At 37.8% G+C, this 24,211-nt stretch overlaps 1 protein-coding gene across 7 annotated transcripts in view; it reads right to left on the reverse strand.

The window, feature by feature from the left end:
* The window catches only part of TFB1M (transcription factor B1, mitochondrial), a 796,864-nt gene that overhangs the window by 741,686 nt on the left and 30,967 nt on the right, over nt 1-24,211 (reverse strand). The window lies entirely within an intron of this gene.

Genomic DNA, 24,211 nt, shown 5'->3' on the forward strand with positions numbered 1-24,211 from the left:
ATAACTATGTCAAGAATCTAAATGGCAATGCTCAGATCTGCTCTGAGCTACAACAGAATGGCATTAAATATACTGATCCCAAGGATAGTGCCAATATTCAGGCAGATCGATTCAGTGCCAACTTCACCCTCCTCTCACCCCCTAAATGGCCCATCTCAATACCATAAGATTGCCAAATTCCGGTAATAACAGCCACACAGGTAAAAAACACACTCTCCAAAGCTAAGAATACAGCATCCATGGGACCAGATGACATCCCAGGCTGTGTACTACATGAACTACAACATGAACTGGCACCTCACCGAAGTGTCATGTTTAATCATACCCTCACCTCCGGCTTCATGCCCACTGAGTGGCGCACATCTACAGTTATCCCACTCCACAAGGGGGGATCCACCTTGGTTCTCGGGAACTACTGCCCCATCAGTCTGATGAGCCTGATCTGCAAGGCCATGGAACGTATTATTATGGAACTTATAAACAAAGACATTGGCAACCTTAAAACACTGGACCCCACCCAGTTTGGGTTCATGAAGGGCCGATCTTGTCTCCTGAACCTGATTGACTTCTTCAAATCAGTCTCCAGAGCCATGGATGAGGGTAAGGCAGTCCACACAGCCTATCTGGACCTCGCCAAGGCCTTTGACACCATCCCCCACTCTGGAATCATAGATAAACTTACTAAGCTGGGTATTAATCCCTACGTTACTCGATGGGTTGCCAACTGGCTTACTGACAGAACCCACACTGCAAAAGTCGCTGGCTCCAGACAAGTGGAGTACCTCAGGGTTCAGACCTGGGACCTCTCGTTTGGCATCTACTTTTCTGAAGTACAGGCCAACACTAAGGGACTCTGGCTAACAAAGTTTGCAGATGACTGCAAACTGGGAGCAGTTATTGAATCCCCAAATTATGTTGATACTCTACAAAAGGGCCTTACAGAAACAGATGCTTGGTGCCAGAGCCATGGGCTCAAGCTCAATGCCAAGAAATGTATAGTTAACCCCTTTGGGAAAAAACATGTACCCGTGAATTACCACATAGATGGCAGTACACTAAACACCAAAAGTGTGATAAGAGACTTAGGGACAAAGGTGGACGCCCCATTTGGTATGTACCTCTCAAGACATCTGCAACAAATGGAAAGGCTGCAGAAATACCTCACTAAAAAAAAAATCACAGGCCTAAAGCAGATGCCCTATGCTGACCTCCTTAAAAAACTCCAGCTATACTCTGTTGCATATAGTCTACTCCGATGTGATCTCTGCTTAACAAACAAGGCCATGTCAAACCCAGAGTTGTTGGACATGCTACACTTAAAGAAATCCCAATCCCTCAGCGCCACATGCACAAGGGATCTAAACCTTGTCATCACAATAAACAAAACATGCTGGAGGGATAGGTTCCTGACCCAGAGAATCCTCAGACTCTGGAATAGACTGCCCATATATGTCAAGCAGAGCACCTGTTTGGCCCTCTTCAAAAGGAACCTTGACGATTGGATGGGAGAAAGGAAATTCACCCCAGGGATCACGTCAATCGCCCTGCTAGACAGGGGTCCAGGGAAGTAAATAGTGTAGGAAGAAATAGCCAGGGAATTCTTATGTCTAGGCTTGTATAGGCCCTAGGGCCGATAGCCTAGTACCAACCTATGAACCTATGCTAAATTTAATGGGGTCGTGGTTTGAATAAAGGTTAGTTTTTTTTTTTTTTTATTTAAAACATGGCCCAAACAAATAAGAATGGACTGGGGCAAGATGCATTGCAGTACTTGTCGGATGCAGACTTGCACTCAAATTGTGACAATACACTAACTTCATCTTTGGAGTGTTGTATTTTCAGTTTGTATGGGTGAGAAGTTTCTTCTTTTGTTAACATAGCTTGTTCATACTAGGTTCCATCATTGGGGTTTGTTCTTAAATTTGGGACTGCATTTGTGTCAGACTGGCACCAATCTCTCCATGAAGGCTGAGAGGCGAGAGTAGCAGGTCTCTGTAAAAGCCAATGGCATAAGTTACTACATCTTCAAGTAGAGAAGGAGAGGCTCTTAAAAGGGACTTAGATTATCAGCTAACTGCAGCAGAATGGGGCATTTAGGGTTGTGTCTGTTGAAGCAGAGCATAATGGTGCATATTTGAGGATCAGGTCTAGTAAATGTGTTAAATCAGTGAACACTTAAAATAGCAAACACTGACTTATCAACCCTTTAAAAGTGAAAGCTTGAAATACCGAAGAAAATCGCTGTTCCACAAAAAAAAAAAAAAAAACAAAAAAAAACTTTAAAACACTAAACCTGGGGGGCTTTGCTCCCCACAATCCCCCTACTTAAATATACCAACTCCGAGATCGCACCACAGTGGAAGAAATGGCAAAGTCCTGAAAACGGCCCAGTGACTTACCCAGCATAAAAAACCCTGAGATGAGAGATGCAAGCCAACAGTCAAAAACTGTTAACCATCATCTCCATATTAACATAAGCTGGATCCACCTTGGAATAACATCAATGACTAAGCTAGCTGTTGAAGTCAACTATCTGATGTTTATATTGTGGCAACATTCTTGGTGAAGGGAGGATAATGATGCTCAAGACTAGTTTCATACCATTCTGAGATACATAGCTGGAAAGTCCCATTAAGTTTTCATATAATCCAAGGATAGGAGTCTGTCTAATTTCTCCAAGTCTTTTGGGTTTCTAATACCATAACAGGAATGGACCCCATTCTTATGTCAAAGTATGATTGAAGTTCATCAAATTAGTACTTTCAGTCTTTGATGTTACCCAAAAGTGCTCTTTGTAGCACCTGCAAAGAAAGGACACCTTCTGCAATTCATACAGAGTTGCATGCATCGGCAGCATATCTAAATAAGGCTGTAAATTATTTTTTTATGAGACCCATTCTTCCTACTACTATTGGAAATGTCTGGGTATCCTTCTTCCACTTTTTACTCATTTCTGCCCACAACTCCTGGTATTTTATGACTGTGTCTATATGTATGTAAGATAATGTGAATCACTGGGTGCAGCAACTTCAGTGATCAATGCTACTTTTGTCTTTTCGTGGACTACTGTATCTGGTTTTCTCGCATCTATTTTCTGAAATTTTGGTAATGGGTGATCCCATATGATATAAACTTCATAATTTTCTATAACACTTTGTGGTTCATTTCCAATGCATCTCAACTACTTCAATACTGTAATGTTTGTATAATCATTGATTCAACAATCTTGCCACATTATGCCTTTCAGTACACAGGCTCTCTGCCATTAGTGTATCATACAGAGCAAAAAGATGTGGAGCTGCTTCCAATTCGGTTTTACAGAACCTGCATTTGTCAGTTTCTCTGGCATGTCCAATGGACTCTGTAAACCAATGTGCATGTAGTCCACTATCCTGAGCTGCCAATATTAACTTTTCATCTTTTGGTTTAAATTCACTTCTTAAATATTCCTGCATCAGATCCTGATCGACGTGAGGCTGTTCCACAAGTTTTCTGTACTTGCAACTATATTTATGCCTTTTCCACATTTCTTGCCTTCTCATCTGATACTTCACCTTATATTCTTTCTTTTGTTTTTTGGCTTGTTCTGTTGCTGCATGACTTTTGTCTGCTTCAGGTTTGATTTCCATTTCCACTTGACACCGATATGCTTCTGCTAAACTAAGCAGGGAAGTAATCTTAGACGTGTTCCCTTTATGTTTTAAAACTTTCTCTATGTTTGAATCTTGTGAGGTCAGAAAATATGTATGCAGTCTTACAATTGCAAATCTACAGATGTAATCATTTTCGAGGAGGCCCATACCTCCTCCAGAATGGTTAATATACAACCTCGTATAAAATGATTTTTATAACTCATCTGATAAGCATGAAGCATTTTTCTTGTTTTCTTGTCCAACTGATCCAATACCTTATGGGGCAAGTCAGTCAGCAGAAAAATGCAAGTTAGAACAGGAAGAGCAAATTAATTTATAGCTTTGACTTTGTTCCTAGATGTCAGGGCTGTTTTCAGTATTAATTTTAGTCTTCTGAAATATTCCTTACTATGTTTTGTATTTGTTCGTGTTTTATTGTCGATCCTTCATCAATTTCCAAATATTTATACACTCCCTTCCGTTTAATTCCTTTATATCACATTCATGTCCCAGACTGATATTTCCTTGGTGCTGCAGCTTTCCTGTTTTAAAAATTCCTTTTGCACCTTTATCAAGACCAAATGACATTCTTATATCTGACAAAGTTATGGTCACTTGCAGTTGTGCTTTCAATTCCTCATCTGATGAGCTATACAGTTTTAAATCATCCACAAAAAGAAGATGAGAAGTCTTTATATTTTGTTGTTTTCTGGGAGCCAAATTATAACAATGACCTAATCTGTTAAGTAGACAGTTTAATGGCTTAAGGGCAAGACAAAAGAGCAGTGATGACAAGGAGTCACCCTGGAATATCCCCCTTTGAATTTTTATCCCTGGGATAATAATTTGTCCTTTATCATGGCTTAGTTGCAGAGTAGTTTGCCATTGTGTCATGGTCACTGTAATGGTATTGATCAATGTAGGGTGTATCTTATACATCTGTACGCACACTTTTATCCATGAATGTGGGATGCAGTCAAATACTTTTTTGTAGTCTATCCATGCCATACTTAAATTCTTCCCCTTTTTACAATCCTCCGTTATGACTTTATTTAAAAACAAATGATCATTTGTTTCATATGACTTCTTTTTTCTAAATTATTTATAAAACTTTTTTTGGTCATCAATGAATTGTTTATTTTGTACTTCTCCTTTATATTTACCTGCATATCTTCTAAATTTTCCTTTCTATGCTGATATATTTAGTTTATTTGTGATAGTGTACAATAGATCCTGGTCTGTTCTGATACTAAGTGTTGCCTTTATAACGTCTAGCTTTCTAAGTATTTTTGTTGATCTGTTCCCTCTTCTATACTATAACAGGGCCATTCCTTGTCTTAATTGCTTTATAGTTTTCTCTATTCGATACTCCCTTGATGGCATTTGATTTCTTCCCTTCCTTATCGCCCTGTGTTTTTCTGGCAAGAGTTTATCGGTTATTAATTTAGCTGCAAAGTAATATATCCCGTTTACTTTTTCTATATCATATGAATTTAGGTTAAAACAAATGAACACAGTAATCAAGACTATTATCAAACTTCTAACATGTTAGGTCTTACTGACTTTCTGTAATATATTTCTTTCACTGATCTTTATATGTCTATCCATCTCTATTAAATCAAGAAACACTTCCTTTAGAGCATTTTCTTCTAAACTAAGGGCATATTCTTTGCTCTCCATTTCCTGCAGGCATTCTACAGAAAGTTCCAGAACATCTTCCTGTGACATATTCTCTTCATCTTCATCCTGTGTCATCCATTGCTCCTTCATATAAGAACTCACTGGCCTTTCACACCACAACATTGACTGCATCAGAATTGACACCGTTTCCTTCTCCTGCCCTTGCTGTGCAACTTCAGCTGAACTTGTTTCCTACTGAAGGTTCCAAGTATCTTTATATAAGCAACTGATAAGATGCTTCCGTTCCACCCCGTTTCTCTTTAATTTGGAAACGCATTGTTCTATCATGCTATGATGTTACCAGAGTTGGATTTTCTACATGAAATCCTTCACTTAGACGGTAATCTTCAGTTTCCATTTCTTTAACGTCTCCATTATTAGTCCTCTTTTTTACTTACCCCCCCCCCCCCCACACTCTTCTCTTATTTTTGTACTATAAGATTTTCCATATCCAGATGCTTTTGCCTATATTTCTGTTCAAATATCTTTGGTGTTTTTTTGTACTGATTAGTTTTGCGGTTTCCTTTGTATAAATATTGCACCATATTAAACCTCTTTTTCATTCTCATGTCCATGTTTCTTCTTCAGATGGCTCCCATTCCTCCTGTTTCTTATTTGGGAACTCACTGTTCCATTGTGTTGTGACACAACCTGTGTTAGACTTTCTACACTAAATCCTTCCCTTCACAGCTATTCCAAAACTTGAGCTTCTATTAACTTCTACTTTACTATGCTTCTGTTCTACGTTCCCTCTTTGTGATCTTATTTTTTGTATTGTAAAATTTTCCATAAGTGGATGCTTTTGCCTGCATTTCTATTCAAATATCTTTGGAGCAGCTTTTTTCTGTATTCATTACTTTGGCTTTCTCCTTTCCATAAACATTGCTCCACATCAGATCGCTCTTTCTTTCATATGTCTAGGTTTCTTTTTTTTATACCTTTCAAAAATCTCTAGATTTTGTTGTTTATATTTTTGCTCATCCTCAGTCACTTCTTTTTCAAGAACGACCCAAGGTTTCTTGGTCTATATAATGTTTTTCATGAATCTGTTGCATTAATGAACAGAAATCTGCATTTGAAGCTTTTGACAGCTTTTCTTGTGCAAATATTTTTCTTTTCTCTAATTTCTCTCTTAACTTTTTAGTATATCTTCTATCCAGAAATGATGGGCTATTGCATAACAGTAGCAATATATAATTACTTTCTTATCCTCAATAGTTCACTCTATCATCATTACGTCTCTTTTTTGACCTGTCAGTTTTTGTGGACTACTACTTCCTTCTACAACAGGGGGGCCATCCTCCCCCTAAGCCTGGCCTAACATCACTAAAGGAATGTTTCCATGTCTTGAGGATTCTATACCGTCGTTTTTTTTCCCAGTCCTGGCACCAGTGCACCCACCAGCACTGGGCAATTTTCTATCCTGGGAGTTTTGCACCTAGCTATCTTTTATTTTTTAACTTGCTTCTGTCCATGATATATGCTACATAAAATACAGTCTATATATCAGTGTCATCTTGGTAAGATTTTGCTAAAAACAGGGTCCACTTCAAGAAGGTACTCACCAAGACTTCAGGATGAATTCAGTTCCAGCAATACTACTCTGCTTTGCTTACTGATTTTATCGTCTCTCCATTCGGACCCCTCATTCCCTCCTAGGTGGAAATGAACATGTAGTACATGTACCTGAGGTGAAGGGACTTGACTATTTTAGTCATTTTTTATATCCCAGCTTGTCAGAAGTAGCTCACTGACACCCTTCTCTTGCTTAGACTGGTGAGTGGTGTGCATGTGTGTCCCTCACTATGGAGTCACTTCTTATTAGGACATTGCTTTGAATAGTAGTCATAACGGATTGCTTTAATGACTTTCACGTACATTGCTGTAACTTTTCTTTACAATGCTCGTGATAGATGGTGTTATAGGTGGTGTTGGTGTAGTGTGTTTGTTTTGCTGACAGCATTGTTTGTCACACTCATGCCTCACAGGTCTCCAAGGCTTAGGGTAAAACGTTTTAAGTGCTTCAGTGCAAATCAGTTTATTCTTGTGAGTGGCGTACAAGAATTTGGGAGAACGTGAGCACTATCAATTTCTATGGATGACAGGCTAGTCTCCAATTTAGCAATGACCTACACCTCTCCCATATAATATCAGTGTGTGGTACTAGTAGTAAGTTGTCTTTAAAGATACGGCAGTCTGCACACTGCCTCAGTGTGCCTAGTGCTATTAAGCTGGCAACAGAAGGCAAACTGATAGACTGCAGTTTCATGATTCTGGCAGTAAGATAATATTAGAGTATTACTAGTGTTTATACATCCTAGTTAATATGAATATACTAGCATAAAAGTATTTCATTTTACTCACAGACAAACATGTGTATGGATTTATGGAATGTAGTAGTTTTACCCAATTCTCAGAAGAAGCTACAAGCTATTCCATAATAACAGGTCTTGACAAGAATAGAGTGTTAGTGACTATTAGTATACTATATTATTATCTGGACAAGACATTATTAGGCTCTGTTGGGGGTAGGCAGTTTTTCTCTTAGGCAGGCCTTCTCCAAGAGAGTGTGTGTTGGTTATAGCTCAAGGGAGCATGATGCTTCTAGGTTAAACTATGGTAAGAGGCGAGCAACTCTACAGCTCTAAGTGGGGACCATGATTAACATTTGGGGGGGACACGGGACACATTAATAGTCTAACCATGGAGGCCACTGTGCTCTTGCCACTCTGTGATACCCAGTTCAGAGCAAACCCAACAAGTGGAGCTCAGTAACCAGCAAAGCTAGTAAAAAAAAGTAGGTCTTAGCCAATATGTTTGCAGGTTACTATGTACTTACAGCTACCTGCACATGGAATTTAAAACAGTTTAACTAAATTGCTGTTTGATAGACATATAAGTAAAAGTTACTTCTGACTTGGTAAAAAAAATCCTTTCCATTGATAGAGCAGGAAAATGGAAGAGTTTCAATCTTGTGCAGCAAACTCAAACCAATCAGCAGCAGCTAATTGCTACTGTGCAGCCCATAACAACCAAAAAATGCTAAAACGTGTAAACACAAGATTACAAAGATGACAGTGTGGGTCAAGATATGAACTGTGCCACTGTAAAAAAACACGGAAGAGATGCACAGACATCCCCAAATGTGGGATCTTCCAAGATTTTTGCCAGTTAGTGATTGATGCAGACAAATCCAACCAAGTAGCCATCAAAGGAAGGTCTCTGAATGTTACACCCATAGGTTATGACGAGTACCTCATATAACTGTATCTGATTTTGAAACACTGGCATCAAGAATATTCTTAAGACACAGTTCAAAGAAGTTTTCCAAATCAACCAAATGGGTGGTGGCTCCAGACAGTATAACATTCAAATCAATTTAGGAAAGCAAGTTTTGGATCTGGAAAAAGCATCCAGTTTATACTGTTTAGCACAGGTATACAATGTAGCCCACTTTGCCGCTTCACAAATATCAATCACAGGCTTATTCTTGAAAAAGACAGTAGAAGTAGATGGTACACTGGTGGAGTGGCTCTTCAGAGTCAACCCAAGAAATTTACAGCATCTGTTATAAAAAAAAGTCTACGAAGTTGGACAGTCACTTAAAGATGCGCTGTTTAGAAACGTGTTTGCCCTCTCCCCCCCGGCTGAGGAAAAAATAGCTAACCCTTAAGCAACGTTGTTGTCCTGTTGGTGTAATAACAACGATTCCTATGAGTATTCATAGCATGCAAAATACATTCACCCATCTAATTTACTTCTCACATACCACCACTCCCATACCTACCCTATCCATCCTCTAAACTAACTTTTGTCAGGATATGCTTCCTACACATCCTCTTCTAATTAGTCTTACTGACAACTTTAATCCAACCCTATCTTGTCTCACAGACATTTTCATTTCTTCCAGCTCTCCTCACTTTCAAAATAATCACAACTTACACTTTACACACTACCATGGTCCCAACACACAGCACTATTTTTGTCCCCACACTACTCTTAACTACAGTTATAGCCTCTCTAACTATACCTTATTCACTCACCTTCTTTGAAAATCTTACTCTATGGAAACAAAACCATAATTTCCAACAAACTTCTTCATTTTCTCTCATCGATACCGCTAACGATAGTAACATAACCAGTACCTCAAATTATATTCTACCAAAATATCACAGAACAAGCCACATAACTTACTTAACTATTAAAAAGAACTTCAATAACTTCCACAAAATCTTTAAATACCTATATTTTACCCAACGCCACCTCCTCCTTCATGGTGATATTCATCCTAACCCTGGCCCCAATAATGACAAGAGTAACAACCTTAACAATTTAACTTTACTTTACCCAACACTGCTTTCATAGCTAAAGAACTTAATTCCCTCCTTATAGCACATCTAAATATTAGAAGTATCAACAATAAAATTTCCCACCTACATGCACTACTTGATCTACACTCTTTTGATATTCTATGTCTCACTGAAACCTGGCTTAAACCATTCCCCCCAGGATATAATATCCTTAGATGTGACCGAACAAACAAAAAAAGTGGAGGTATAGCCATATTTTACAAATCTCATCTCCAACGTTCCCCCTGTAATGTGCTTCCATCATTAGATGCTAAAACTGAAGCACTGTCTATCAAACTCCAAATCAACAACTCCAAATCTATCTACCTAATTTGTATGTATCTACCTCCTGGTAATAAAACTAATACTCTTGAAAACATACTTAGTTATCTATCTAACCAACTACCCCAAGAGACCATTGTACTGGGCGACTTCAACATTGACTGGTTCACCTACAATACCCAGAAGCCTACTAACCACATAAATCTCTTTGGGTTCACCCAATTAATAACCACTCCCACTAGAATCCACAAACCTAGCATGAAAGAAACTACTCTTGACTGGATCCTCATCAAAAACCACCCTAATATCTATACTCCAGGTACCCTCCCCGATAACATCAGCGACCATATGCTTACATATATTACTAGAAAAAACATCATGTTTCGGCAACTGATAATATCAAAACCTTCCGCTGCAAAAAATACTTCAATCCTGATAGCTTCCAAAATGAATTGCTAGCATGCAACTGGTCACCTCTTACCCATCTTGAACTTGATGAAGCTGTGACCTACTTTAACACTTATTTTCTTCAAATTCTTGACTACCATGCACCTTATCGCACTACCAGAATGAAAACAAAAACTGCTCCATGGCTCACTAAACAAACAAAGCAAAAAATGCTCCTCAGAAATAAAATCTGGGACAAATGGAGAGCCACCAAATGTCCATCTCATCACCTCCTCTTTAAACAGCTAAGAAATGCTACCAAAAAAGACACCCTTAGAGACAAAAAAGACTACTACCTACACCTCCAACAATCCACTGAACATACCCCACAAAAATTTTGGTCAGGGATAAACAAACTTCTTCAGCCAGGACACCCTACTACTCCTATCCCATCAGGTTTCAACCATTATAATTCCAATCAAATCCCTGATGCCTTTAACAACTACTTCACTGAAGCCATACAAACCCTAGCCAATTCTTTACCTCCCTCTTCTACTCCCCTACCAAATACTCTCAACTCTTCTACTCCTACCTTTCACCTACAACCTGTAAGTACATCTCTTATCTACAAACTACTTAGAAAACTAAAACCCTGTACACCATATGCTGATCATCTCCCATCAGAATACCTTCAGACTGCTGCAAAGGCTTTATGTCACCCCATATCTATCCTCATTAATAGAACTATTTCTGAAGCTAAAATTCCAACCATCTGGAAAGTTGCCCATATCATCCCTCTTCATAAAGGTGGGGTTTCCACTGAACTCTCTAACTTTCGACCTATTGTCTTACTCTCTCCATTATCTAAGATAATGGAAAAATGTATTCACAAACAACTACTTAACCACCTACTACAAAACAACCTACTAGCAAACTGCCAGCATGGCTTTAGACCATTCCACAGCACTACAACTGCACTACTCTCCTTCACTGACTCTATAAATAAAAATCGGAACAACTCCTCCTTCTCTGCTGCAATATTTATTGACTTGTCAAAAGCCTTTGACATGGTCAACCATAACTTACTTCTAGACAAACTAAATTCCTATTCTCTTAACATACAAGCATTACAATGGTTTAGGGCTTACCTTCAAAATAGACAACAAGCAGTACTTTGGGAAAACAATCTGTCATCATTACTTCCCGTAAATACTGGAGTCCCACAAGGCTCTATTTTAGGTCCCCTTCTCTTTTCCTTATTCATCAATGACCTTCACTTGAACACACCCCAAGCCACCCGCATCCAATATGCAGATGACTCAACCTTAATCTGTACTTCTAAGAATCTAGCCTCTCTCCAGTCAATTACCTAAAATGTATTCCAAACTGTTGAAAACTGGTTTATGCAACACTGCCTCCTCCTTAATCCCAAAAAAACAAAACTACTCCTCTTTACGCCAACTCATAAACCACCAAATCCATTCTTTACCATTACCTCTAATAATGCCACCAACATAACCCCAGATACTACCACCTGGCTATTAGGAGTTACAATTGACAATCGCCTTAACTATGATAGCCATATTAAGTCCGCCATAAAGTCTGTTAACAAAAAACTTGGTTCATTCTATAGAATTAAACCATTCCTTACCCCCTTAACCAGGAAGACTATTGCCCAGACCCACCTCATCTCTACCCTCTTTTATGCCTCTGCCATATATACTAACTTATCTAAAAACAACCTCTCAAAACTTTCTACATGTTATAATAGCATTGCTAGATTTATCACATGCTCTCTCTTTAAAACTCACCACTGCCTTAACCTAAGACAACTTGGATGGCTAGAAATACAGAACCTTATACTCAGTAAACAACTACTTATTACCCATAAAATCCTGCACTATCCCAATAATACCCCTATCCTCATAGATCTTATTTCACCATACAAAAATCTGTCTACACTACGTTCTGCCAATAAACATCTGGTATCCTTAGTTAAATCCAACAACAAAGCAGGTGACTCTCTTTTCTCTAATACTATAGGAAAAAACTGGAATCTGCTCCCTTCTGAACTATCTACCCTAGCTTCTACTACTCTATTCAAAAAACATATCAAAGAACATCTTAAAGCCCTGTGGCTCTGTCCTTGTTCTAACCCAGACTGAAATTCCACGCCCCTCCTGCTCAAATCCCATCCCCACACACTAACCTAAGCATACAACCCAACTCTTTTTCTCTTTATACCGGCTCTGTTTTTGTGATCTAATAATTGTTCTTTACTTTTCCCCTAGCAAACCTTTGTATATTGTCTATAATCCATAATTTGTATTATATTTATTCATATAAACAATGCTATCTCTGTACTGTAATTGTAATATACATGTCCTTTTTATAAATTGTTAACGTTTTAACTGTTTATGCTGGAGCTTTTCTCCCCGGGCCTCTACTGAAAATGGACATATATCCAGTTAGACTAGCCCAGTCAACAAATGTAAAATAAAATAAATAAATGTAATAAGTTGGAAAGAAATCTGATAAGTGAATAGACAAACAAGCCCTGGGCTAACAATTAGCCAATCCAGATTACAAAGTTAACTGCTGTGTATAAATCAAAGGTTTTAGTGCAGTCAAGAAAACTTAGTCATTTATTATATGCTTGGCTTTGTGAGTTAGTTTTCAAATATAACGAACAAGGATTTATGCTTTCAAATTAATTTCAGTAATAAAGCTTTTGCTACTCATTTCCAGTGCTTTGCAGTCAAACTCTTATTTGACTACTCTTGATCCAACAGTAAATTCCAACCTGAGACACTACTAAAGTTTGGTCAGAGCAAAGGAATGTCATTTTAAAAGAAATAAATTGCCATCTCTTGAAACCTCCTCCTTTTGCACCAGCTGACATTAATAACCTAATAACTCTTCCTCTATCTCCCTTCTCTAATCTCTGCTCTTGCACAACATACATGATAAAAATTACCTACTTTCTTTACTAATCTTCTCTCCACTGTCCTTCAGTTTTATACCTCATCCACTACCAATAATCATCAGAATCCCTGTCACTCCCCTTCTACTAATACTCATTTCTACTTTACTCACCCTATCGCCCCTTCCTATTCTGAAATCCAAGTTAAACCTGCAATACAAACAGAGTATACATTTTGTACAGACACAATTCTTGTGAAAATCTTAATGTTCTCTCAACACTATTAAATATTCCAGTCCATGATAAAGACTGTTGCTTATACATAAAAACTTTATTTGTAATTAGTTTCTGTAACTATACACTGGTACTGTTTTCTCTCATCTCATGTATTCCTGTGTTGAGCCATGTGGGCCATTTTCAGGCTCAATGCTCTTCCGTGCTTAATAGACAAATGTACTTTCATTTAATAGCAATATTACCTGTATTCAAGGGCTATTGTTCAAACCAAATACACTGACAGTGCCAAATCAGTTTGCGAAGATACTGAAAAGAATACACAAGTTTGGATATTATCAAATAAAAAGAAATATATCTGTGTGATTTTTAACCAAGAATAGCTATACAAACAGATCAAACAGTTCAGAACAGTGAAGTGTGTCCAATATTTATATTAGCAACAATCCAAAACAAGCCATATCTTATTCAGCTCCAGTCAGATTACAAAGTAAGACTGAGGCAGATTTATACCAGTATCAGAACATATACCAGTGTTATGTTCATTATTCAAAGTTTCCAGAAGATGTGAAGATGTCTATCACTACAAGTTGCAATCAATGCTCTAAGAGCAAGTCAGTCATTAGTACTTCAAAATTCCTGTAATATCAACAACCAGAAAACACCACCACCAATCATTCCTCTTCATAACCCCTCCTTCCAACCAGTCCCCACTACTTACATTAAAAAATATATATTACTTAAATTGAAACCCACCACCATAGCCCCTCAACAACCTACCTGGCAAATATCTTAAGTTGGCTGTAGAAGCAATATATTAACTAATCAATTCTAATAAATCGCTCTATCAATGAAGCATATGTCCCTACCCTGTGGGAAAAAAAGCCATATTCTTCCCCTCCACAAAGGAAGGTATTCAACTGAACTGTCAAACTACAGCCCCACTGCCATCCTCTTCCCTCTTCAAAAATACTTGAAAACTGCATCCAGTCACAACTCTTATATTACCTCACAAAAATAACCTCCTCTCTTCATCTTAGCACGGCTTCCATCCCCAACACAGTACCTCTACTGCTTTACTTGGTTTCAACAATACAGTAAACACAAATAGGAATGACAGAAACCTAGTGTCTGTCTTATTCCTTGCTTTATCCAAGGCCTTTGACAGTCTCCCACTCTATTCTACTACACAAACTTAACAAGATAGGACTCAACACCACTGCTATATCATGGTTCTGTAACATGTCCAAAATAGAGCTGAAACTGTCAAGTGGCAAAAAGACATCTCATCCTTCCTCCCTGTCCCAGTCGGTGTATCACAAGGACCGATCCTGGGAACCGTTCTCTTTAACATCTTCACCAATAATCTACATAAAGCCCGTAAAACTGCATCCCTAGTATAGTATGTAGATGATGCCACATTTATTTGTATCACAAAAAATATTAACAAACTACAAGAACGTACCCAGGAGTCTTTCTCCTGTATAGAAACCTGGCCGACATCTGCCCAGCTATTCCTTAACCCAAGCAAATCCAAACTAATTCTATTTACTCCCAAACAGCTTACACTTTACAAACTCTCCTTCTCAGTTTCCACATCCAACAAAACAAAAACTGAACTTGTTGCACATACTAAACTGCTAGCCATCTGTGTAGATGAGAACCTAAAATCTGAACACACATCAAAAATATGGAGAAAAAATTATACTAAAAACTACATTCTCTCTAAATTCAAATCCCTCCTTTCAGACAGTATAACAAAACACAATGCCTCTTCTCTCCTTTTGCCTACTCTAACTTATTCTGCATCCATCCCTAACATCCAAGTGACCTTGTTAATCAAACTTGTGGCAATGTTAATAAAACAAGTGTTGTTGCAGAAACAGTTTTATTTCAGAATAACATCATACCGGTTTCGGCACACTTACCTTCCTCAGTGAATAACAATGCTTGTGAAAACAAAAGATTTATATGGTGATAAAACCACACTTCCTATTGCATCATTTCCTCCCATATAACCAATTTGAATAAATTAATAGATTAATTAACATGTGTAGAACATTATAATATGAACCAATATTATAAAATGAACCAATATTATAAATGGTCATTTAAGCCCAGTGAAAACAAACCACCTAATTTGACAATCCAATACTTCTCTTTGTTGTTTAAAATAGAATGCCAGCCAAATTTGTTAGATCGATCTCCCTGTATCCTATTAATCATGGTAAAACAAAAATGGGCAGCGGGATGGGTAATATTGTGTTTGTATAAGACATTACTCAACCATTTGTTGCGGATGTCACTATAATGTTCTGACATCCAAATCCGTTGGGGACATGATGTTTATCCAATGTAGAAAGATGAGCAGGTACAGGTAGCCAGATATATCACCCAGTCTGATCCGCAGTTCCCAAAACATTGTATATCAAACACCCTGCCAGAATTTTTGCTTGTGAATTATTTAGATTTATACATATATAGATTTACAGAAGGAACAATGGCCACATGGAAATTACCCCAAAAGTTTGTCCCCCTTTAATGGTTATTTGATGGTGCATGAACAATCCACTGCTACGCTTCTTATAATGTGCAAAGTGTGACCCCAATGTTTTGCCCCTGTGGTATGAAAATAAACACCGGTCCCCCAAAGTATGATTCAGTTCCTCACTTGCCATAAGAATTTTTCAATGTTTGGATACTACATCATTGATAAGATTGATGTTCCTACCATATGTAGTTATAAATCTGATTGGCTGTGATTCCGCTGTATGGGTTCTATCTTTATATAAAAATAGCTGTGATCTGTCCTGAGCAGATGCCCACTGGCTAGCAGCTTGAATATCCCGTTGTCGATAGCCCCGAACCTGAAACCTATGTGACATATCATGCTGAAGGGTGACAAAATCTTCCTTTTCAGAACAAATCCTCCTGATACGCAAAAACTGGGATTTTGGTATGTTGTGTATAGTATGGTGTGGGTGCAAACTTGTGGCGTATAACAAGTTGTTATATTGGGGATATTTCCTGTACACGTTGGTAGCGAGAGACTCGTCCTGTTGTTTAGACACTATAACATCCAAACAATTGATACAGTGCATAACAAAATTCAGTGTAAATTCAATACCCCATTTGTTTTCATTTAAATAATGAACAAATTCAGCTAAATATTGTTGGTCAGCACGCCACACCATCCAACAATCATCAAGGTACCTCCTCCAGATGTCCATCTCATTGATGTATAAATTATGAGTGATGTCATATATATGTTCCTCAAGGTACCCCATGAATATATCAGCATAAATAGGGGCAAATGAGGCCCCCATTGCAGTACCTCTAGTTTGCCGATAACATTCCTCATTGAAATACAAAACATTCTTGGTCAACACATGTTCAGTCATGCAAAGTAGTAAAGTATTAAATTCTAGCAGAACAGAGCTCAGCTTTCTCCAACCAGTATTGGAGCACCGATAGTCCTGCCCAATGGGGAATGTTAGTATAGAGCGCCTTGACATCCAATGTACACAATAGCTATGTTGGTTCCAATTGTGTTTCTGATATGATCCTGAGAAATTCAATGGTATCCTGGATGTGTGCCCGTACATGTTTAAGTAAAGGTTTAAGATGGTGGGTTAAGAAATCCGAAAGCGGTTCCGTCAAGGATCCAATGCCAGATACAACTGGTCTTCCTGAAGGTTTAACCAAACTCTTGTGCATTTTTGGCAGGAGATGCAGAATTTGTTTTTGTGGATCATGCACCACAAGTTGGCGCAACATGGACTCCTATATGATGCCATCCTCAACTGCTAAGTTGAGAAATGTGTCTATTTCCTTCTTAAAATTAGGTGTAGGATCTATGGGCATGTGCATACAGTGCTGAGGGTTAGACAATTGGCCGTTTCTGTCTGCCAGATAATAATCTGTATTCATTATAACTACAGCCCCACTCTTATCCACAGGAGTAATCACAATGTTAGTTTCATTTTTGAGTTCAGTGAGGGCTTGTTGTTCCCCGACCGTAAGATTATGGTGCAACAAAGTAGAATCACACAACCTAAAATGCAGACCTTTGAGAACTGCCTGCTGAAAAATACCAACATATTTATTCATAGAGGCATGAATCCAGATTTACCAAACCTAAATTCTGTAGATCTTTGAGAAAAATCACTGGAACCAAAAACATCTTAAGATTTAATCTACAGCAAAAATCAAGAACATCATTCACTACTATATTTTCATCAATGACAAAACCAGGGACATAGTTAAGACCTTTATTAAGCAGTTTCATTTGATTGTCAGTTAACTGGACAGAGGAGATGTTATAGTCAAACTCTATTGTGTTAGCAATGTTTGGAGAAGTCCCTCTATCATACCTGCATTTGTGTTTCCTCCCACCCCTATGCCTGCTGATTCTAAAGGGTGGTCACTATTTCTAGGTTTCTTAGGTATAGGTGAAGCCTGTATGTTGGGATTGTCTGTGTCAGTGGCTGATGACTCCTCCCCCGAAGTAGTACTGGGCTGTGTGGTCATCCTCTTCAAGACAGATCTGGATCTTTTTCTCCTGGAATGGGTGTAGGTAGAATCTCCACCATCAGAAAATTTAACAAATTTCTGATGCTCAAAAAGGCCTACCCCTCTGATAGTCTGTAACATCCCTATTAAATTTATGTCTTTTTTTATCTTTTAATTTGTTTTTCAAAGGCTAATAAATCCTTGGTCAATTTATTAAAACAATTGGTATATGCAGGTAATCCTTCAAATTTCCTCAAATCATTACAAAAAGACAACTTCATCAACATTTTCCTCAATCATACGTTCATAATAATTTGCTAAAATTCATACAAAGGATAGAGAGGCTTGCTGCACTTCCTGCCACTCTTTTGTCAGTGCTTCATCTATCCGACCAACCAGAGGCTATTTTTTCACTCTTAGTCCCCTAGCAGTAATATTTTTGCTAAGATAAGCATTAAATAATTTTAGGTGCCAGACATTGGTATGTAGGGTTTTCATACCTTTACCCAAACAATGAAATAGTTGATTGCAGCCGTCAACTGGATCCCTATTTTCAACATCCAAATTACTTTCATCATAAAAAGATGAGCCAAATACACCAATATTATTCTTATCGGCACATAGGCCCTGAAGTATTGAATCTAGATCCATGACAATAAGCTTCACAATCACAAATCTGTCCAATATGTAACCCCACAATAGTACCCCAAATCTGTGCACCTCCAAGTAAATACTTGTACGGGGTCAATCTCCAGTATCGGTAAAAGATGATAAACACTGACAAAGGATGATACATGTAATGAGCAAAGAAAATGTTGGTAAGTGTTAAATAAACATATCCAAAAACCAGGATAACCTGCCAATGTTTGTTTGTTTCTTTCTTTCGGCTTTTCCCAGGATAACCTGCCAATACCAAGTATAAATACCTCAAAACCCATACACAATAAGTTGAAGTCCAAATCCTAAATATTTCCATAGAACAACAATGGCTAAATGTTAAATTGTCTATAATAAATGATCAGCCACACCAATGTATACCTAGGCAGAATGTTAACAGTATATACACTGTGTAAACAAATTGTTAGAGACAAGGGTGTATTTTCCTACAAGGTGAACCTCCTGAAGATATACAAAACAACCTTATACATATAATCTATGACCAAATATAGCAACATTGATAGGTAACATCCCACCATTAAACATAATATAGAACATACAAAAGTGGAATTGTTATGCTAGTTTCCTGAGGGATAGAGGAATTTAGCAATATAAAAAAGGTTTAGGATATTGTTGAAGCACCATCTATGTATATAATAAATCTCACCCAACTGTATACACCAAAATTTAGATTACTATTTAATAGCCAAAAAAAGACCAGAAGTTGGTTAACACCTCTAAAATGATCCCCAAATATGAATATATTCCAAGAGATTAAAAAAAAAAAAAAAAAAAAAAAAAAAAAAAAAAACTGAAAAATGGCAATGTGTTCAAAAAAGACCCCCTATAGAATATACAGAGCCAGCCAAAATTGTGGAATACATCATAGCCCAAAGGTAAGATGAGTATTACAAACAAATTATGATAACAATAATACACCTGCCCTCCAGAATGCATAACACTGATTCGAAAGACCAACACATAAAGATGTACTGTGTCCCAAATCGACCACTGCTATATCCACATAAAGTAAGACATTATTCTCACTATCACCAAAACGGCCCAATATAAAAGTAACTAACAAGCCGGAACCACAAGTTATAGTGGTTAACGTCGTAAACCCAGTATCGTTTATATATGAGGTATATAGTGCCTACTTGACTTACTAGCTGATCGTATAGTTACTACTGACTAAAACCAACAAATAATATCCCAAAAAATATGTATATTAAAGTAATTTAAATATCCAAAGCCATGTGCAGTTATCATTGATAAATCCTCTCATTCGCAAATGAATAGTATGACAGCCAACCCAGAAAAATATGTCCAACAGAAAACAGAACAAATTCTTGTTGCAAAGCTATAACACTCAATGCTGTGGCCCCAGGAATATAGAAAATGGTGGTCCTCGCCACGGCTGAGTGACTGGGTGTCTCCCACTATCAGGATAGTTCATTTATAAATGCAACCCTGAAGCCGATACAGGTCTTAAACATGTAAACAGTTTCAACAAGGCATCGTCATTCCCACGATACAGCCCCAAAGAAGCAAAAAGAGTCATTAAATCCACATACAATGAATCTTCTATGATGGTTAGAGTTCCAACTCTTTTCAATAATTAGCGTAGCCCCTTGAATATAGAAAATGGCGGTCCTCGCCACACTCGAATGACTAGGTTTCTTCCACTACAAGGATAGTTCAATTATAAATGCAACCAAAAGCCAATGCAATTCTTAGATGTGCATATAGTCTCAAAAAGACACTGTTATTTCTATAATTCAGTCCAAAAAAGCACATCCAATGTGGACACCGTCCCACTAAATGTAAAAAGGCAAAAAAATGTGTAGTGGAGACTGTACCTATGGTAGGGCATGCTATCTTGTACTCTACTGAATAGATGTAATCCACCGAAGTGTTGCACAGCTCCAGCACTGACAAACACCAGCAAATCACCGCCAACACAGAGGTTCCAAAAATAACCCACAGTCATAAATATGATTGAGAGAGATGTTGAAGAAAAAGCGTTACTCTTATTCTTTGATATGGACGGCCAGCATATCAAAGAACCAAAATGATCATTTCCACCGGAACTTAAGCAATCTTCTTCAATCCTGCTAAAAAGTCCAAAGTAGAGGAAAAAACATCAAGGGAAGATAGATATAGTCCAAATAGGATGGATATACTCATCCAAAGACGCAGAATGTTCTCAACATACAGGCCAACAGCGAGGTAGTGCAACTAGTACAAGAACAGAAACCCTCTCAGGTATGGCAAGTGCAACCAGCCAAAAACATGCAGAATCCAAACGAAAAGTCAGCACAAAGTGTTATTGCAGAAACAGTTTTATTTCAGAATAACATCATACCGGTTTCGGCACACTTGCCTTCCTCAGTGAATAACAATGGTTGTGAAAACAAAATATTTATATGGTGATAAAACCACACTTCCTATTGTGTCATTTCCTCCCATATAACCAATTTGAATAAATTAATACATTAATTAATTAATATAATGTGTAGAACATTATATGAACCAATATTATAAAATGAACCAATACTACAAATGGTCATTTAATCCCGATGGAAACAAACCACCTAATTTGACAATCCAATACTTCTCTTTGCAGGCATCATACAGGAGTCTATGTTGCGCCAACTTATGGTGCATGATCCACAAAAACAAATTCTATATCTCCTGCCAAAAATACACAAGCATTTGGATAAACCTCCGGGAAGATCAACTGTATCTGGCATTGGATCCTTGATGGAACCACTTTCAGATTTCTTAACACACTATCTTAAACCTTTACTTAAACATGTACGAGCACGCATCCAGGATACCATTGAATTTCTCAGGATCATATCAGAAACACAACTGAAACCAACATGGCTATTGTGTACATTGGATGTCAAGGCGCTCTATACTAACATTCCTCATTGGGCAGGACTATTGGTGCTCCAATATTGGTTGGAGAAGGCTGATCTCTATTCTGCTGGATTCAATACTTTACTACTTTGCATGGCTGAACATGTGTTGACCAAGAATGTTTTTTATTTCAGTGGGGAATGTTATTGGCAAACTAGAGGTACTGCAATGATGGCCTCATTTGCCCCTATTTATGCTGATATATTCATGGGGTACCTTGAGGAAAATCTCATATATGACATCACTCATAATTTATACATCAATGAGATGGACATCTGGAGGAGGTACCTTGATGATTATTGGATGGTGTGGCGTGCTGACCAACAATATTTAGCCAAGTTTGTTCAATATTTAAATGAAAACAAATGGGGTATTGAATTTACACTGAATTTTGATATGCACTGCATCAATTTTTTTGGATGTTACAATGTCTAAACAACAGGACAGGTCTCTCGCTACCAACGTGTACAGGAAATATCCCCAATATAACAACTTGTTATAGGCCACAAGTTTACATCCACACCATACCATACGCAACATACCAAAATCCCAGTTTTTGCGTATCAGGAGGATTTGTTCTGAAAAGGAAGATTTTGTCACCTTTCAACATGATATGACACACAAGTTTCAGGTTTGGGGCTATCGACAACGGGATATTCAAGCAGCTAGCCAGTGGGCATCTGCTCAGGACAGATCACAGCTATTTTTATATAAAGATAGAATCATACAGCGGAATCACAGCCAATCAGATTTATAACTACTTATTTATTTTATTTTATTTATTTATTTTACATTTGTTTACCGGGCTAGTCTAACTGGATACATGTCCATTTTCAGTAGAGGCCCGGGGAGATAAGCTCCTAGGTAAGACAATGAATTTAACACAATTCTATCTACGGATATAGAAGACAAATAAATTCTATTTACAGTGCCAATTACAGGTTATCATAGTAAAAAAATAACAGTGTAGAATACAGGCATAACAAAGGATGCAGTTAAAATCCCAAAATTTACAGTGTAGAATACAGTCATAGCAAATGAAAGTAATATAGATTAGGTGTTCTAGAGATAGTTAGTAGAACTAGTTTTATAAGGAAGAAGTTTCTTTAGATGAGTAGATGGGATGGGAAGATCAGAGTATTTAGTGACTCTTGAGCTAGTCAGGTTTAGAGCATGGGCATAACCAGTGAGTTTTGAGATGCACTTTCAGATTGCTTTTGAAATCCGAAAGTGAGGGAAGTGTGGAGAGTTCGTTTGGTAGGAGATTCCAGGCTTTTCCAACTATATTAGAAAAAAGTGAGTCACCAGCCTTGTTGTTTGTTTTAGTAGTATGTGCTAGAAGTTTCTGAGAAGACCTTAAGGAATCTAGGTTTTTATAGGGAGTGATTAGTGTGGAAAGAATAGGTGTTTTGGAAGGTGTGTAAAGGGTTTTGTGAGCTATAGTTAGTTGATGGTATTTAATTAGATTTTGTAGTTCAAGCCATCCTAGCTGTTTTTAATTAAGGCAGTGATGGGTTCTAAATGGGTTACCTGTTGCAAATCTGGCGATGTTATTGTAGGACATTTCCAGTTTGCTGAGATTATTTTTAGATAGTTTAGTAAAAATAGGTGAGGCATATAGAAGAGGAGAGATTAGATGAGTGTGTGCTATTGTGGTTCGAGCTGAAGGTAGGAGAAATGATTTTATCCTATATAGAGAGCCTAGCTTTTTGTTGATAGTTTTTATAGTATTGTTTATATGGATATCAAAGTTTAGATTATTGTCAATGGTGACTCCTAATAGTTTGGTGGTAGGTTCAGGGGATATAATAGTTTTATTGGTAGAGTTAACTGAGAAATCCAATGGGGGGATTTTCTAGTAGGAGAGAAAAGGATGAGTTTAGTCTTTTTGGGGTTTAAGATAAGGCATCTATGTGTGAACCATTGCTCAACTGTATTAAAGACTTGTTGGGTAAGGTAGAGAAGTTCAGAAGATGAGGGGGCTGAGCATATCAGTGTAGAGTCATCTGCATATTGTATGCATGTGGCTTGGGGGATGGCAAGGTGAAGGTCATTGATGAAAATGGAAAAAAGTAGAGGTCCAAGGATGGATCCTTGGGGGACACCAAGGCTGACTGGCAAGTGAGCAGAGAGAGACTTGTGCCATAGTACGGCCTGTTGCCTTTTGTCAAGGTAAGACTGGAACCACTTTATGGAGGATGTATCGAGTGACAGGGATTTTAGTATTGTGATGAGAATTTGGTGATTTACCATGTCAAAAGCTTTAGACAGGTCAATAAATAGGGCAGAAGAGAGCTTGTTTAGATTGCGGTGTTTGTTGATACAGTCTGTGAAGGAAAGAAGGGCAGTAGTGGTGCTATGTGAGGGTCTAAAACCATGCTGACAGTTGGCTAGTAAATTATTTTGTGTTAGATGGTGAAGTAGTTGTCTGTGAATGCATTTTTCCATGATCTTTGCCAGAGGTGAGAGGAGGGCAATGGGACAATAGTTGGAGAGTTCAGTGGATTGCCCACCTTTGTGGAGGGGGAAAATATGGGAAATTTTCCATAAAGTAGGGATATAACTTTCGGTAATAGTTCTATTGATCAGGATAGATATTGGATAGGCAATAGCTTTAGTGGCTAGTTGTA

This window comes from Protopterus annectens, chromosome 1.part0 (assembly GCF_019279795.1).
Source record: "Protopterus annectens isolate FY-2018-M chromosome 1.part0, PAN1.0, whole genome shotgun sequence".
Taxonomy (NCBI): Eukaryota; Metazoa; Chordata; order Ceratodontiformes; family Protopteridae; genus Protopterus; species Protopterus annectens.